This window comes from Triturus cristatus, chromosome 12, assembly GCF_964204655.1.
Source record: "Triturus cristatus chromosome 12, aTriCri1.1, whole genome shotgun sequence".
In the NCBI taxonomy this organism is placed as follows: Eukaryota; Metazoa; Chordata; class Amphibia; order Caudata; family Salamandridae; genus Triturus; species Triturus cristatus.
In genome coordinates this window covers 193,550,507-193,568,123 of record NC_140595.1, presented here as the reverse complement: position 1 = coordinate 193,568,123, position 17,617 = coordinate 193,550,507, and the positions used below count along the sequence as shown (strand labels likewise).

Below are 17,617 nucleotides of genomic sequence, written 5' to 3'. Positions count from 1 at the left end.
AACTTCAGAGGTTTTCCACTGCTACATGTAAAACCTTAAAGATACATGTCAAATACCATGCACTCTGCCCGATGGGCATTTATTACCTGCCTTAGGTGTGATTTATAAGTACAACAAGCATTTGCAATGCAATAGGTCTCGCAATTAAGAGATTTTGAGCAATGTAAATGACAATGCCTTTTATTTGTGTTTAAAAAACCTGCAATAATAAAGGGCATTGTCATTTACAATACCAATAGGTCAAAGTTGCTAAAATGCCAGACCTATTGCATTGCAAATGCTTGTTTACGAACGCCCCATCCTTCGCTTTCAGTTAATAGAGGCCACACCCCTTTCTTTACATTAACCTTGTCTAAAGAAAGGTCTGCTGCCGCAATTAAAGAGAAAGCACAGTATGGGGCGCTTTTAACCAAAAAAGCATTTATTTGTCCAGTTGACAAACAAATGCTTTTTTGGGGGGGGGAGCGCGCACAGGTAACTGAATACACTGAATGTTGCAGGAAAGTATGTAGTGCCTGCAGTAGGAGAAACCATGAAAGAAAATAGTGCTTACAGACCTACTGTGTAACAACCGAAGTAAAGGGGCCAGTCCTCATGAGAGGTTACAAATGAAGACAAGGCAGTACTAAAGAGGGACTAACGAGCGTATTAACGAAGCAGAAGCCAGCATTTACGAAGGACAATGACACAAGCCAATGACAAATATGGGCGGAGAGTGGGCGGGGCTTCAAGTACATACTCCAATGCAGCAAGGCTCAGAGAGCAGCGCCTGCGCGGCCCAGGCTCGACCTAAAAAATGAAAGTTTAGGCCTGGCAATATCTTTATTTTTCAAGGTTATAATGGCACTTTAAAAATTGCATACATAGACTGCAAGGACAAGCACAGAGACAAGTTATATAGGGCCACTTTAGTGGGTTGCACAATGAATGCTGCAGCCCACTTGTAGCATTTAATTTACAGGCCTAAGGTACATACAGTACCATATACTAGGGACCTATAAGTAAATTAAATGTTACAATTAAGGGTATGCCAATTTTACCATGGGTTAAAAGGGAGTCCACGAGCACTTTACTACTGGCTAGCAGGGGTAAAGTGCACAGAATCCTATGGCCAGCAAAAAAAACGGGCTCAGCAACAGAAGCGACAAATTTAGGGTTACCCTGCAGAAAGGGCAAATATCCAAAAGGAATAATCCAATCCAGCCATGCTTAAAGGTGGAACAAAGGCACTTTAGTCCTGGTTTGCAGGTTTAAAGTGCAGTAAAACCAGCAAACATATAGGGTCCAACAAAAGGCAAAAAATCCAGGGTGACCACGCAGTTTACAGTTTTGGTCATGTGTACTGATAGGTATTCACATTCACGCAATAGGCAAATGGAAAGCACGACTTAAAACATCTAAACAGAAACACAGAAAAAAATAATGAAAACGCAAATGAAAACCAGGTCAAATATTTCCTCTAAAAAGATTGATCCTCCTCAGTAAAAACACATTTAGAGTCAGCCACCTTCACGGATACACACAAAGATCAGAGACATCCCGAATGGGTACGTGCCTGCGTACAAAATCAAACAAGCATTTGCAATGCAATAGGTCTCGCATTTATAAGAGTTTGAGCTATTGGCATTGTAAAATTACAATGCCTTTTATTTATGTTTTAGTTTTAAAACAAATAAAAGGCATTGTCATTTACAATGTCAGTAGAATAAACTCGCATAAAAGCAGTGTGTGGAGTAGTATTCACAAATATGTATACACTATATGTGGCTATTATGAACACACATATAAAAGTAATGCAACGTGAATAAAATTGCTCGTAGAGGTTTTTTTTGCATGGCAACATAATTGTATATAGCTATGGGGAGTGTAAAGAACTTACATTTATAATGAATAGTCGGAGATGCTGGTAAATATAAAAGGAGAGTGAATGACGGCGATGGGGAATGTAAAACAGTGTGAATGTAAGTTAAGCAAAGCTTTTATCGAGAAGGCACTTGATAAAAGCAATGCAAATTTGCAAATGGAAGGGAACCATAGACATAGGCGGGGTACTAAAAACGGCTTGCAGGGTGGCTTGTTTATTTTGCAAGTTGTGTGTTAGCTTTAAGGGTAAGGAGAAAATCGCAGCATGTGGTATATGAATCACAGCAAGCTGCTTTTAGCAGCTAACTGAGGATGCCTTTAAAGCATTTTGTAGATCTCTGAAAGGTATGTGTTTCGGAAAATGGAGAATAGGCTATAGACAAGAGAGCTAAAGAGGCATTTTAAAGTGGCTCTGTGTGAGTTTGGACGTTAGCTACAAGCTTGTAGGAGAAGGTGAAAAACGCAGCATGTGATATACAAATTAAACAAGCTGCTTTTGTCAGCTGAGTGAGGATTCCCTTGTGTGTACGAAAGATTTTCTGTAAAGATTTGCGTGGGAGACACTAAAGACTATAATAAAGCAGTTATGCAGTGTAAAGGAGTTGGGCAAAAGGGAAAATTGTGTATTAGCTGATGCATAATATGGTAGAGAGCGAAGTGAAGACGCATTCAGATATTTGCAAAAAATATATATAGTGGTATGCAAATGACAAAACAAGCGGCCCTGTGGCCGTGAAAGTGATCGCGATCAAACATCAAAGCGGCGGGGGGGGGGGGGCGGGGGGGGCGGAGGAACACAGACTACAGAGAAAAGGGGAGACACCTTGGTGACAGGAGACAGAGAGGCCCGCGAAGGAGGGGAAAAGGAAAGGAAAGGCAGCTGGAGACATTGAGTGAGGAGACCGAAACGAAAGAATAAATAAAGGTGCTTGACCATGCTGTTTGAAAAAATTGCATAACCATTGCCATCTGCATAAACAGATTATAAAAAGTGGTATGTAAATATCATTTTTTATTTAAACTACTGATTTTCAGACATAGGCTGCAGACACCGCCTTGGCTGAAAGGACAATGTTGCTTTTAGGCTACCATCTCAGTCGAATGCGTTTGAAATGCATTAACACCTTGCTTCTGAAAGACCACCAATTGAGGCCGCCAACAAGTCTGGAGTGGTGTGAAACATTCCAATAGTTAGTAGATTATCTAACACTTTGCTTTTAGAATCCTGTCGTGTTACTGTGAAGCGAGCCAAAGTTATTTTTGGTTTCAAAACTTGACACTAGGCTGTGCCTCTTGGCCTTCATTCTGGAAAACGTGTCATGCGTCATCATCTATACACACCCAACGTATGAAAAATACCAAACTCCAAATGAGGTCCTAGGGAAAATAATCGTATTTGTTTTTTGCAGTTTTTATATAGCGTGAATATGTACCAAGGGTATTAGGGCGCTTTACACATGTACCACATTACATTACATAGGGTTAGATGCACATTTTGTGTGTGTTTTAGACACAGGCAGATCGCGTGATTTGCCCAGAATCACAAGATGTGGAGCAGAGCTATGGCAGGACTCGAATCTGGTAACCCTGTTCCTAAATCGGCAGCGCGTTATAGAATAGCCAAGTAAAAATAAAAATGTTAGTGAGGAAATAAGATTGTGGAGAAACAGCAGTCCGTAAAAAACAAACATGCATTTAATTTTTCTTTTGCCGTTCCAGCCATTTAGTCCGCCATTGCACATCCTTTTAAATACTTAAGCAGAGCGCGCGTCAGTGCTCACCAGTGAAGTCCACATTCTTCCAGCGAGTCCCGGCAGCGCACTATCAGAGAGGCAGAAAGCCCTGCATCATGTCACACTGGGCACTAGTGACAGCCGCGGGAGCGGCACTATCAGAAGGGCCCTTAATGGAGTCACGCTCTTCTGCACTGGGGCAGATGATCGGAATAAGGAGCAGCCTGCGCAGGAAGGAGCGGGTTAGTGGGCTCGATTAGATTACTCTTTGTTTATTTTATTGGGACCGACAAAGAGCAGATTTGTGCTGGAGTTTGAGGGAGGGACAGGAGCACCCAAAAACTACACGTGCCAAAAACAGGCTCATCGGTAACACCCACTGGAAAGGAGTGGATTCCACTCCAACGGGTCAATATTTTAGGCTCACGTGTGTTTTCATGTTGGGGGTTGGGGGAGGGGGGCAAACAAGCAACAAGCAAGAAGGGGGTGGCAAATGGTGTGCACTTTGATGTCCTCAGTGGCCGCGCGGCTCACTGAGGACATCAAAGCAAGTGATCAGGCAGTGCTTTTCAGGCTGTCAAATGGTGCGCGCGCCCGGCGCACATGCACTGTATTTGGTGGCCTGAAAAGCCACTGTTTGCACTTCCAAAACTCGCTTACTATAAGTCTCGCCAGAGCAGCGCTAAAGCGCTGTCTCAGGCGAGACCTAAAAATGGGCACTGCCACATCTCAATACCTCTTTTTTAAGCAACTGGCCCACACCGAGAAATTGTATTAAACATAACCAAAGGAAAACTTTCAATACGCATCCACTGGAATCAAAATACAGACACGAGATAATCTCACAAACACAAAAAGCCTGTGAACCTTTCCCCCAGAGGACTTGGACCATGACTACATTTCAGAGAATAGGCACAGCCTCTGGGGAAAGCCGGCATACGGGGAATTAGCTTAAGGTCTGTGTTTGCTGGCAAAAGACTTTGGCACAGATAGCAGGGACATCTTGACAAAAGCAAAATAAAAAGAATAGCTAATCTAATAAAAGCTTAGCTCTACTTTGGTGCTACGTTTCTCAAATGTAATTACATCACTATGCATACTCTCAACCGTACTTTAGGTCAGAAAATGTTGTGTTCACATCAATGATCATGAAAAAAAACTATTTAAATTTAGATCTATTTCGTCAGGTTAAAAAAAATCATGAATTTGTTTTGGACGGTCCACACAGATCTAACTCCACTCAAAACCCATGTACAACAAGCATTGGCCTAGCCAATAGGTCTCGCCTCTGGGACCTTATAAGTGTTTAGCCATGCAACACTTGATGTTGTTGCACCAAGGATATTGTGCTGGATAACTAAACACTTATATACCTATTGGCTATGCCAATGTTTGTTTTTAGTCCTTCTTCTATGCCAGAGCACTGATTGCAGGTCCTGGTGCAACTATGCGTTCCCAATTCACTTCAAAATGAATCTCTGCTGATTTTATTGCAATTTTTCTTACTGCAGTCCAGGATAACAATGAATGACTAAATGTCCAGCTGTGTGGGTTGTTTCATGTCCACGAAGATCCCAGCGCCCTGTAGTGGAATAACTGGTGAATAAGAGTGGCGTGCGCACGACTGGAGTGCCCCTTAGTTTTCTGTCTATGGAAGGTGAGCCTACTTGGTAATGTTCCTCTTTGCCAAAAAAATTAAATGTGTTTCGCGTGTCTAAAGGAAACTTGGCAAGTCTCAATGCGTTCAGGTGAAACTTCCAGAAAGTGAACGGGAGAGATTTCTGGAATGCCTAAAAATGTTGCATTGGCATTCTTGTTGAGTGATGCACTTGATATGAAAATCTGAGGATGGAAATTATTTGGAGATGTTTTTTTTCTTTAAACCCATTTCCTTTTGTGCATCAGGTATGAAGCAAACATTCACATTTATTATATACGTTATCTTCCCACAAGTTAATCAAATCCCACCAAAATGCATATTGACCAAATGCAAGGGCGGGATAGTGGCGTTAAATGGGGAGCGTGTGAAATAACTAGCAAAGCACTGAGATGTAACAAACGTAGTTCTGATTTCAATGTTCTTGTACAATTTGTATAACACTGTAGAAAACCTAGCATATCATTTCTGACATGTGTAGCAACATATTTCAAACTCACTTTACATAAACAGTGAATATTTTGGACTGAGGTGGTTCGCAAAAATCTGCATTTTCACATGTGAGCATTGTGGCTTGTAATTGGAGTGGGACAGTGTTTTTTGCTGGTAAAAGTTTTGTGGTAGCTGGATCTATAGATCCCATTGTAAACAGTCTAGTTATTTAAACTGCCACTCCTGCGAAACCAATTACTGACTAGACATACCTCGTGTGTAGTGTCAAAGATGAGATACATTTATTCGGAGGAAAACACGTTCGCTTGTCTACGTGAAAGCAGTGCCAGTGCCTACTTGTTAATTTGCGATGCTAGCATAAAAAAAAAAGCATTGGCCGCGCGGGGTGTAGGCAGTTAGTTCATGTAAGAGTTCTACCCGAGTAGGAGAGAAGCATGAGGGTAGTCTGGATGGTGGGAGCCTGCCTTCGAACGATCACTCAAGGGACTGTAAGTGACAGCCACAACAAAACACCCATATTGAGCCCCCCCCTCGCAGATTGGTTTCCAAGCAGGGGAGCAACACCAGCATCATCTGGATGGCAAGAGCCTGCAGTGCTCCTGTGGCGATTTGTCCCGCACGCCCACCTCAGGGACTATCAGTGACAGCCTCAACAGTCTCCACAGGGTCCCCCCCCCCAAGCCCTTTACTGGTGGACTGGAGTAAGCCATAGAAGTGGCGGAGCGGTGTCATTTGAGAGCTACACTCTGTTAACTAAACATGAACCATCTAGGACCCAGATATTGGCATCAATACCCTGGGCAGGACCGTCACGAGTTCTGCATTTAGCACACAGGTACGATGAGCATTGTCTTCCCCGCATATCATCGGGGGATCCTGAGAACGACCTACACCTCAATAGATAATAGCAGAAGGGTCCTGCACTGAGTCTGTAGCGAATCCACCCACCCCACACAGAGCATTTCATTGCTGGCTGGTGGGGGTGACTGAGAGGGGGCTCACCTGCGGCCCCTCACTCGACCCCATGCCCATCAATATTACAAGGTATGTCTATGTATATATCTGTGAGGTGGTCCATGAGACATGTTTAGCCTTTGAGGTTCTCAATTTTGTGTTATGTCACTTCCTGGTGTAAGAATTGGAAACAACAATGCCTCAGAAATCACAGAAAGGGCAGCTAGGGTAATGCTACAAATGCGGTCCCTTTAATTCTGTTCTCAAGCACAACCATTGAGGGTTCAGTAAATGCTATAGACAGCATGCATGGTACTACCCCCAGAGGCACGCAATTCACAGACATGGAAGAATCTATTTATGCCTATCTAACAGACAAATGGTGCCAAACTGACTTAATGTGAATAATGAATACCACATACTGGTCAAAGTAGAGAATAATTTTTGAAAAGCATATTGACTCCTTGAGCAATACACTTTGGGGCTGATTACGATGGCGGGCGGACTTCAGTCTGTTTGCCATCGTATCTGGAATTGGGACCGCCACCTACAAGGTGGGGGTCCCACAGGGCTAATTAAAATGCAACCGCCACCATAGCGGTCGCATTGACCATGTTTTGTATTGCGGAGGGGGCTGTGCTCTGCAGCACCCACCGCAATACAAAACAGAGGCCACACACATATCCCTGCACTACGTGGCAGGCGCCATGCAGTGCCTGCTACATGGTGCAGGGATAAGTCCCGTGTCAATGGGCCAGGGGGGAAGGGGGGCCCACTACAGGCCCCCATAGTCCCTTTCCGCCAGCTTTTCCATGGCGGGTGAAAGGCTGGTAGGTAAGGGACATTGTAATCCCTACACGCCAGCATTGTAGGGACGACAAGCCCCTCCAATGGACCGACGGGCTCCATGGCGGTCAGTATTTCTGACCGCCACACAGCTGGCCGCTATCTAAATGTGGCGGGCAGTAAACTTGATTAAAATGGCTGGGGAGAACCACACCGACAGCCTGACGGTGGCGGTCTCCCGCCATTGTAATCAGCCCCTTTGTTCTTTAATGCAGCGGTCGTCTTCAATGCTTCACTTGCTAAGAAATGCATTGCCTGCTCTTTCAAACACTTATGATACCCAAAAAATTAAACAGAGGATTCCCTGGATCGAAACATTTTGTGACAGCTAGGGCAAACTTGTCTACCCTCCTGGCTCAATTACTGCAACTCTCAATTTATGGATAGCTTTAAACCTGTTCTCTACGAGCATATCAATGTAGGCCAAGAAATTGACACGTTTTAACTCCATAACTTGCTCTACTTGAAATTGTATCCATTAGAGAGGATGGGCAACACTCTCCAGGCCCAGGAAAAGAACACATTTGATGGCAAACTGTTAACCAATATCCTTCTTACTATGAGATCTACAAAACACTGCTCACCTGCACTGACAAACAACCAAATAGACTTACTATGAGATCTACAAAACATTGCTCACCTGCACTGACAAACAACCAAATAGACTTACTATGAGATCTACAAAACACTGCTCACCTGCATTGACAAACAACCAAATGGGCTAAAGTAGCTATGCACTGTCCAGAAACTATTTCATATGAAAGCTTTTACAAATGGGCCAGAAGATCCACCAGCGGTTGTATTTTGGATCGCTGCCCTAGAAAAATGTTGGTAAGGGTAGTTCTTGTTAAATAAAACACTTTGACTAACGTTTAAAGTCTGTCTAACATACGTCAGTCAGCTCCATTTTGCTTACAGTGGGAACACTATACGCTGGAAAGCAAGGACGTTCCGAAAGCACAGGACAATGTCTCGCATCAGGACAGAGTCCGTGTTCTCTCAATAATAAGACACGGCAGTCACCGTGACGGAGCTTCGGCGCACTGCGCCCCCTGCTCGATGCACCGAGCCGTCTCCATTCCCAGCAGCGCGCTCCTGAGGTCCTCTGAGGCGAACCGCAGGCCTCGGTGACCGTCACGCTGCAGGATACGGCACTTGCGGCTCAGAAGCGCTGAGTCAACGTCAGCCGCGGCAAGGTTTCATCTTTGCGACATTGAGTAACGTCGAGTAGCAGCTGCTGTTAGGAAGCCTGAATGCGCCCTGGATCTGAGGCGCTTCGTAAACAAAAACAAACTCAGTGATCAATAGTCGTGAGATGTTTTAATGTGCCTCGAGTTGGCTGGGACGCTATCGTGCTGCCAGGGAGCCGCGCCAACTGTGAGACCCGAGTTTAAAGGGGCATGATGTAGCCAACGTCATCACATCAGGTCTCAAAATTTAACATGATGTCCGCAACATGGGTGGCGCACTGGTCGCTTTTAATCCCAGTCCAAAACGTGTGATTCTTGGGAAACCTCTTAATGTTCGGCTGCCACAAACTGCAGACAAGTGTAATGGAACAACAGTGTAATCACCTGTGAGCTTTAATCAATTTCATGCGCCACCCTCCACACGCGTCTGTAATCCGACGTCATCCGTACACAGCACGTGCACGCATACTAGAGATGCTTCTGCTGCTCTATTGTCTTCTACTTATCACTCTGCTGCTCCCTGGAGATAGGCATTTGGTCTTTTCAAATGGAGACTCTCAATTTCTCTAAAGAACAGGGGATGCGCCATTTAAACACGTCGTCCCTACTAGCCCGCGCTATGATTTTGTGTCTATCAATATATGTGTATGAATTAGTTTCCTTTTCAGGCAAGATAAAATATTTTCGAAATGGTCTAACGAGAATGTAATAGGCATTTACCCTTGTATTTAGTTTTTCTTGAAATCGGAGTGTGGCCATCACTATAAAAATCCAGATCGGGTACTTTGCGATGTTTATTAGCCATACCCCCTGTTTATTAACCATACCCCACACCAGACTGGTTTTGCTTTATGTTCCAGTCTGATTAAAGTATACCTGCCTGTAGGCCAGGCTATAGGATATAGGCCTTTATTCAACGAAATGGTTGTTGTTAAAGGATAGCAAAGCCAAGTACCACTCATTGATGCACCCAAAAATGTACGTGCCTCAGTAGCCACTGCCCGCTTGAGAGTTTATAGCATCTCACCATTTCACTAGCGATACTAAATGTAGTGTTTTGTACCTCTCTCGTAAATGTACCGCGCTTAGAACAAGCAATAACGCGGACGTACTGTATACATGACAACGTTATTCTTAGTATTAATTGGAGGGAGATATTTTGGTTGGCGCCAGTCAGAATTTTCTCTAACGGCATGGGTAAAGCAGTCTTTAACCAGACTGTAAATACTCTCCTTCTATTAAAGAAGACTCGAGTGGCCGCTGCTGCTGGTCTCACAAGCGAGCGAGTTTGCCTTCTCTCGTCTCTAGGCGGCGCTGTTTCCTAGCGCATTGTAATAGCGTACGGCTGAGATGGTCCTTCGTTTATAGGTTTTTGCAGATTCTTGTACAATAGAAAATCATACAGGACGCGTTTATAACACAGTTCTTAAAAATAACTAGTCTAAACGTCAAATGCACACGATCAAAAGAAACACAAGATTGCACACGCGGGCAATGGCATTACACACGTGCCCAAAGGCCACAGTTACATCTGGCCGATTTGATACAAAGTGCAAACGTGCAATAAACATCAGGTGATCCACATCTGCCTAACGGAGAAGCATGGTGCGCAAAGTAACACTAGGGTGCGCCCCGAGTAATTCATTACCAGCGGCTGAGATTAATTCCATCAATCGTTTTTTGTACACTTCAACGTGTCGCCTTATATAGGGTGGATCCTGTGCACACTGTTCCTCTGGGATCAAGCTATACCTGGCTGACGATGAGCCCTAATCAGGTCGCTTGTGCTCTAGCTCAGGGAGGGCCGGCCTGGCAGTTCGGGCTGGAGTGTTCCCATGGGGAGCAGGACCAAGACTGGTTAGCATACGGCGGGGTCCATAAACTGCGGTGGCAAACGGGAGCACAATAACGAATTGGGATGTGGCCCGAGTAATTATCAGAGGCTGAGATTAATTCATCCATCGTTTTTTGTATACTTTTATTTAACAACAGAGAACGAGCATGGTCTATAGAATCCGAGTATATCAACGCGCTGTCAATAAATGTTGAAAAGCTTCCATCCCATGTGTACAACAACTGTAGCCCTGGACTGGTGCAGTGATCTCAACTTGCGTGTACTCAGAGGGCGGGGGTGGAAGAGGCGCAAACGCTGCTTGCAGCATCAGGGTGAAGGGAGGACTAGGGAAGGGGGAGTGGGCGAAGAGGAGGACTGGAGATAGAATACAGCACGTTTAACCTAATAACTGGCAGAGGGAGATACATGGAAGGGAGAGTAAGCAAAGGAAAGAAGAACATATCCTTTTTACAACATTTAGAAATGGCAGGGAGACGATAAAATGGGGTAAGAGACGACAGAGTCCGAAGTATGATATGGTTCGAAAACGAGTGTTGGAATGAGGTAGTAGGAGGGAGAGCAGGACTGCTTGAGAGACGAAGGACGGGAAGGAGAAAGCGTGAAGTCAGGGCCCAGAAAAACGGAAATTGGATTGGACCTAGAAGAGGAAAGGAACAGCTTAGAAGAAGGGAAAGAAAAAGAGGCAACCGAGGGAGAATAGGGAAGGACGGAGGAAGAATAAGACTGGATGAGAAATATAGAGGTAAAGCGGATATGAAGAAATTAAAGAGTGCGAATGGAGACTGGAAAGAGACAGAAAAGACAAAGTTGGGAGAGAAGTAAATGAGAAAAGGGTACTTAAACAGGCGAAAACTAGATAGAGACTCGGAGAGAGCAATATGAGGGGTAAAGAGCGTTAGCAGCAGAGATAAAGCTTTGGCAAGATTTGTAAAATGTTAAGTCATGGCAATAAACCTTACAGAGGGCAGCCTGAAACTGTGTGGGGACGTTTCTGGGGTTTATTTCCTGAAGCCTATGCATAGCAACCGATTTTATGCCTGTCTTCAATAGAACAGGGGGTACACTACCTCCCGCATCTATGACTGTGTCTACATGAGGAGACTGGATAGAGGAGAAGAACATACCATTCAGATACTTGACGTCAAAGTGATGCACCACCCTGATGAAGCCCTAAAGGGACAAAACGCGTTGGCTGGGCTGAATGGAAAAGAAGCTGTTTAATGAATAAAGTCGGGATTTGAATGCATGTACAAGACTCCTGAATAATTGAGTCACAACAAATCTTCGATATGAGATATACTTGGGACAACAGAATGCTTTAATTTTGCTAATTAACTGAACAAAATTTCTGGGATTATATTCTACGCTCCTTTTCTGTTGTATTGGTTGTAAAGGGCAGCCTTCACCCTGCCATGCTTTATAAGGCTACTGGAAGTCATTGAGGAGTTTTGTGACCACATAGAGGAACAAGGCCAAAGGCAGATTTCCTTTATATGGTCATAGAACTGCGATGACTTGCAATATCCTTTTAACCTAGGAGAGAGGGTATTTTATTCCTTATAATACATGATCACACTATCACCCTTCCTACAATCTGCTTAATTCTTTGTTGTCTTGCTTTTTTATATTACAGATATAGCATGGTTGCAGGTATAAGAATAAAAGCAGAACTATAGTGCAAAATTAAACACACCAAATGCCAGTAATTTGTTACAAAAACTTGTTAGAATCAGTTTAATATTAATCAGATTAAAAATAGTTTGTAGCTTAAAGTCAGAATGGGCAATACAATGCAGAGAGATACTATCTTTCCTGTAACAAACTATGTGTAAAAAATAAACACACTGCAATACATTTTCTCTTTTTTACTGGTCACTCTACATTTTAGAAAAACAGAACAAAAGCATGAAATGCCACTACTCGTTTTCATTGTCTAAAGTGTATCTGCAATGATGCTCCATGAACTGGGGAAACATTCATTACAATGCAGTCATTACATTGCACTGCTTTTACAACGCAACTGTTACAACGCAACTGCCTTTACATCGCATGCCATTACAACGCATGCCATTACAACGCCTGTCACTACAGCGCATACCATTACAACGCATGCCATTACAACACAGTATAAGGGAAGTAATGGAGATTTTTAAGTTTTAGGGTAGGTATGGGTTTTGGGGTAGATGGGAATAGTAATATTTACCCCCACGCTATCCAACACTTTCCCTACTGTTGCACTCACTGGAGTGGGTATAGTAATTTTTACCCCAACGCTATCCAACACTTTCCCTACTGTTGCACTCACTGGAGTGGGAATAGTAATTTTTACCCCTACACTATCCAACACTTACCCTACTGTTGCACGGTATCTTGTGGCCAAACATACACCCCAAACAGTCCTCAATCACACTCTTATTGAAACTCAGTCTCTCATCGGCCCATACTGAGATCCAGAGTAACAATGGTACCAGTTTGACTTGATCCTCCACATATTCCAGAACCAATTCTTCACGAGCAAAGAAGGATACACTATTTATACCCAGGCCCAATAATTTTCTACAAAATAGGTCCTCTTCCTGCGGAATCACCTTGCAGTTATGTTAACCCCAAATGGCTGCACTGTAGGTCAGGACTGAAAGACACTTCTTTCTATAGATTTGCAGTACATTTCAGGGGTATGCTATAAGTGGTATAGCCATCCAACTCTTTGAGGTCCATGACCCAACATTCCTGTAAGCTCAAATATGATGAGATTTAATGACTCAAGCCCACTCTTTTTCATTATTTGGCTGGCAGCCGTGCTTTATTCCAACTGAACATATTCAAGCTGCAGTTGTCAGGCCAGCTGACCTTAATGCCAATGGAAAAGGTCATCTTGACAGCTGATGTTGGTGGTATTATGCCTCTGTGACCTATGAGCCAACAAAATCCCCCAATTTTAGAATGTATCCAAATGTTTTATTAGGAGAAAGTTTATGTGACTTCATGTGCCTCTTTTGAGGCCATGCTGTGGAACTTAAACCATAAGAAATCTTTGGTTGTGATATGTTGTAAATCCTGGAAGGAAGTGATCTGTTTAAGAATGTTGGTCCACTTTAATATGTTGTGAGGGCCCCCTGAGTGATATTTTTGTTTCCAGTATATTATAAAAGGAGGATTCCTCATTTTAGTTGCCCCGATTTTATGGATGAAGTCTATATTGTGGCAAAGAGTGACTTTTCTTTCCAATTGGGCAAGATGGAAGTTCTCAATAGCTGCTTCACTGCGTGGAAGACAGGAGCTTATTCTAGACCCCGAGTCAGAGCTATTGGACCACAGTGTCAGGTAGTTCTCGTCCTGGAACTGATCTTTCGCCCCCCAGTGTGACCTCACATAGGAGTGGGTCAATGTGAGGAGCATGATCCTCATCTGCCACTGTGTGTGCGTCTATTTGACTACAGAAATGCACACAAGCTTTGGCTGGAACCTTACTGGTTAAGGAACGCACATTTTTATTGTCCAGCTGATTGGCCAAGTAAGTTGTGGTAGTCATTCACAACTAAGTGAAGTTGAGGGCGTGGCCAAGATGGCAGACGGCTAAGACTTTTTTCTCCGTCTCTCTGTCTCCGCCACCTAAATAGCTCTGAATAGCGCCCTGCCTGCCACGCACAAATGCTCTCTCTGCTACGTTTTAGCAGCAGACACAGTGAGGCACCAGGGAGGAGGCTGGGAGAGACCCTCTCAGCACAAAAGGACGGTCCATTCCGGGGCAGACTGCAGGAGGTGGAGGCCGCGTGTAGCAGCAAGATGCCGGCAGTAGGCACGTGCTGACGGTGGTGGAGGCCTGGCGGCATCCCAGCACCAGGCTGCCCACCACTGGAGTGGCCATGAAGTTCCTCACATCCTTCCTGCGACAGCGCCCTTGGGGCGGTGAGCGAAGCCCCCTGTGAGGGTCCGGCAGCCATAGAGAAGGTGAGGCCGGCCAGGAAAGACTTGCCCACGTGGAAACCTGGCACTAGTGCTAGTGCACTGCTGGGCACCTGGCCGTGGGCAGCTGGGCCAGTGGGGCTGCCAAGTGACCGCTGCACTACCATTAGATCCTCGGCGAGCAAGGAGGGGAAGGAGCTGGACATGTGTGACAACCGCCACGGCTCACCCGAGAAGTGCAGGTACTAGCTGGCCCCCACGGTGGACCTGGAGAGAGTTGGGAGTTGCCTGGGGGCCATTAAGGCTAAGTGGCAGGGAAGACAAAGTACCTGAAAGTAAGAGGGTCCCTTGGGCGGCTTGCCAACTACGAAGCGGACCTTCTCAACAGAGACATTCACCCAACCCTCGTTTAAAACAATGAAGCCCCTGGGGCCTGATGGCTTTAACTCTCACTTTTGTGCCAGGATTTAGCCCCCCTGCTTGCTCGTTTATATAACTCCTTTGCGGATTTGGGCTCCCTTACTGACTCCATGTTAGAGGCCATTATCTCAGCAATTCCGAAACAAGGCAAAGGCTTGGTCCTCTGTGGCTCATATAGACCCATCTCTTTCTTGAATATAGATTCACCAGTATCTTGGCACATCACCTAAACCCACTAATGCCAAGCTTGATTGAGCCAGACCAAGCGGGATTCATACCCGCACAACAGTGAAGCAATAATACCAAATGCTCCCTACACCTCCTAAACAAAACTCACAGGTCACGGAAAGAGGCACTGCTTCTCTCCACCGAAGCAGAGAAGGCATTCGATTGTGTCCACTGGCCCTACCTATGTGAAACGCTGCAGAAATTCGGTATTGGTGAGAAGTTATGCAGTTGGGTCCGAAGAGTTTATAGCGCCCCCAGCTTTAGTGAGGGTCAATTGTTTATCATCTCCTCCCTTCCCTAAACAACAGAGCACACATCAAGGGTGTCCTCTTTCCCCTCTTCTTTTTGCTTTATACATGGAGCATTTGTCACAACAGCTGAGGGACAATCTGGCCGTTGATGGGATTCCCTTTGGGGGTGACCATCATCTTAACAGGCTTTATGCTGATGATGTAATCTTGTCCATCACTGATAGGATGTCCTCACTCCCTGCATTGGTAACAGAGGTCCATATTTTTGGAGGGATCTCTAGTTTAAAGTAAATTTGCGGAAATCCCAGACCTTGAACCTCACAGTCACTCCCCCTCATGAAAATATCCTACGCTCCTTGTTTCTCCTTTCAAGTGGACGACGGATTTGGTATTAATCTGGCCCAGACTACTCCCTAAAACACTGGCTGCCAACTATGCAACCCTTAACTCTCAAATATGCGGTGATCTGTCTGCATGGAGCCTGCTCTCTTGGATGGGCAGAATAGCGGCAGTCAAAATCCTACCGCGCATACTATATTTATTCCAGACCGCACCTCTGACCCCACAGCATAATGCCCTAAGTTCCCTCCAATTGGAACTCAACACATTACTGTGGGATAGTAAAAAAAAAAAATCACCTTCATAAAGATATACTTTATCGCTTGATGCAAGAAGGTGGTATGGCAGTACCTATTCTACTGCGCTACTATCAAGTCACTCAACTTAGATTTCTGGCGGAATGAAACCGTCTGCTATCTGAAAAGCATTGGTCCTTTATGGATCAAGTGATTACTGATTCCAACATATGGAAAGAAGTCTGGTTTCCCCTTAAGCATAGAGCCTGGGTCCTCTATTCTTCACCAGTGACAAGCTCTGCTCCACACTCAAAGTATGAGACTCTTTAGCGCTCAGAGTAGGCCTAACGACCTTCCCTTCCCCCATGACCCAGATTCTAGCTAACCCAGACTTCAACCAGGGATGCAACCAGAAATGTTCTGGCAATTGCAGGAAGGGAGATGAAGCATGTGGGTTACCTCTTTCACGCCCCGGGGCTCATCCCCTTTGACCAGTTAAAAGCAGATTTAAGTTGCGACACTTGGTGACAAGAACAGAGAACAGGCAAGGGGCAGGACAGCTTTTGACCCCTTTTGAGAAATGGATAATCCTTAAAACTGAAGACAAACGCCTCATTCCTGAACTCTATGCCATGCTTGGAAAGGGTTTTCCCTGCCTAAATACAAAGGGCAGTTGAGATGGGAGACAGAGCTGGGTAGATCTTTTTCTACCAAGGAGTGAGATGATATCTTTTACAGAGCACACCACACAGCACTTAACATTGCCAGTACCGAGACTGCATGTTAAATTGTCTCTCATTGGTATCTGCCCCCAGCAAGACAGAAATGGAATGCAGGGCACTCGAAAGAATGCTGGCGGGGGTGCGGGGACACTGGAACACTACTCCACCTTCAATGGCACTCAGGGCCGGACTGGCCATAGCGGGCACCGGGCGTTTCCCGGTAGGCTGCTAGGTTGGGGGCCGGTTTTGGCCCCCTGGGGGGCCGTTTTTGTTACCGGGGGTCGGCAATATCAGCCCCCGGTAACAAAATCGGACGAAATGGCCCTCGCAAACTGCTCGGCTGCACTCCCCCTCACCCCAGGGGGGGGGGGCGGCTGAGCAGTTTACCAGGGCCGGTTTCTGTTCCAAGTCCGGCCCTGATGGCACTGACCAAAACTCACCAGTTACTGGGATTAAATTCTGAAGAATATCAACTCTACCTTTAACACTTCAATCTCAAAGTTTCCAGCCTACACTATCCTTGTTCTCTCGAATCCCTTGACTTACTCACTATGCTCTAACCGGGGAGTCAAATGGCCCTAGCCCTGGGGGAGCTCATCAGGTAATACTATCACTCCGTGGGAATGACAGGACTCCTGACCACACCTCCTGGCGGCACAAACTGCAGTTTATACTGGGGATTGAGAAAATGTCCTTATCGGTAGGTTTGAGCCGCACCTCCTATCCGGACATGTGGGCGCCCTTCATTAAAATTCTATTCTCTAAATTCCGAGAACTGACCTGCCCGGCCTACCTGCGGCTGCTCAGTGGGATTCCTCGACACAACCTCCACGGAGAACTAGGTGCTATTTGAGGTCCTAACATCGTCCACTATACACACCACCCCATATCATAACACCAATATTACTGACCATATAGCTGCAGTACTGAAGGAGAATTAGGAGGTGGGGTTGTTTGAATGGTT

The 17,617-nt window shown here is 45.2% G+C and overlaps 1 protein-coding gene across 1 annotated transcript in view; it reads right to left on the bottom strand.

Moving 5' to 3' along the window:
* HYDIN (HYDIN axonemal central pair apparatus protein) overlaps positions 1–17,617 on the bottom strand; it is a 2,467,744-nt gene that overhangs the window by 2,384,002 nt on the left and 66,125 nt on the right. The window lies entirely within an intron of this gene.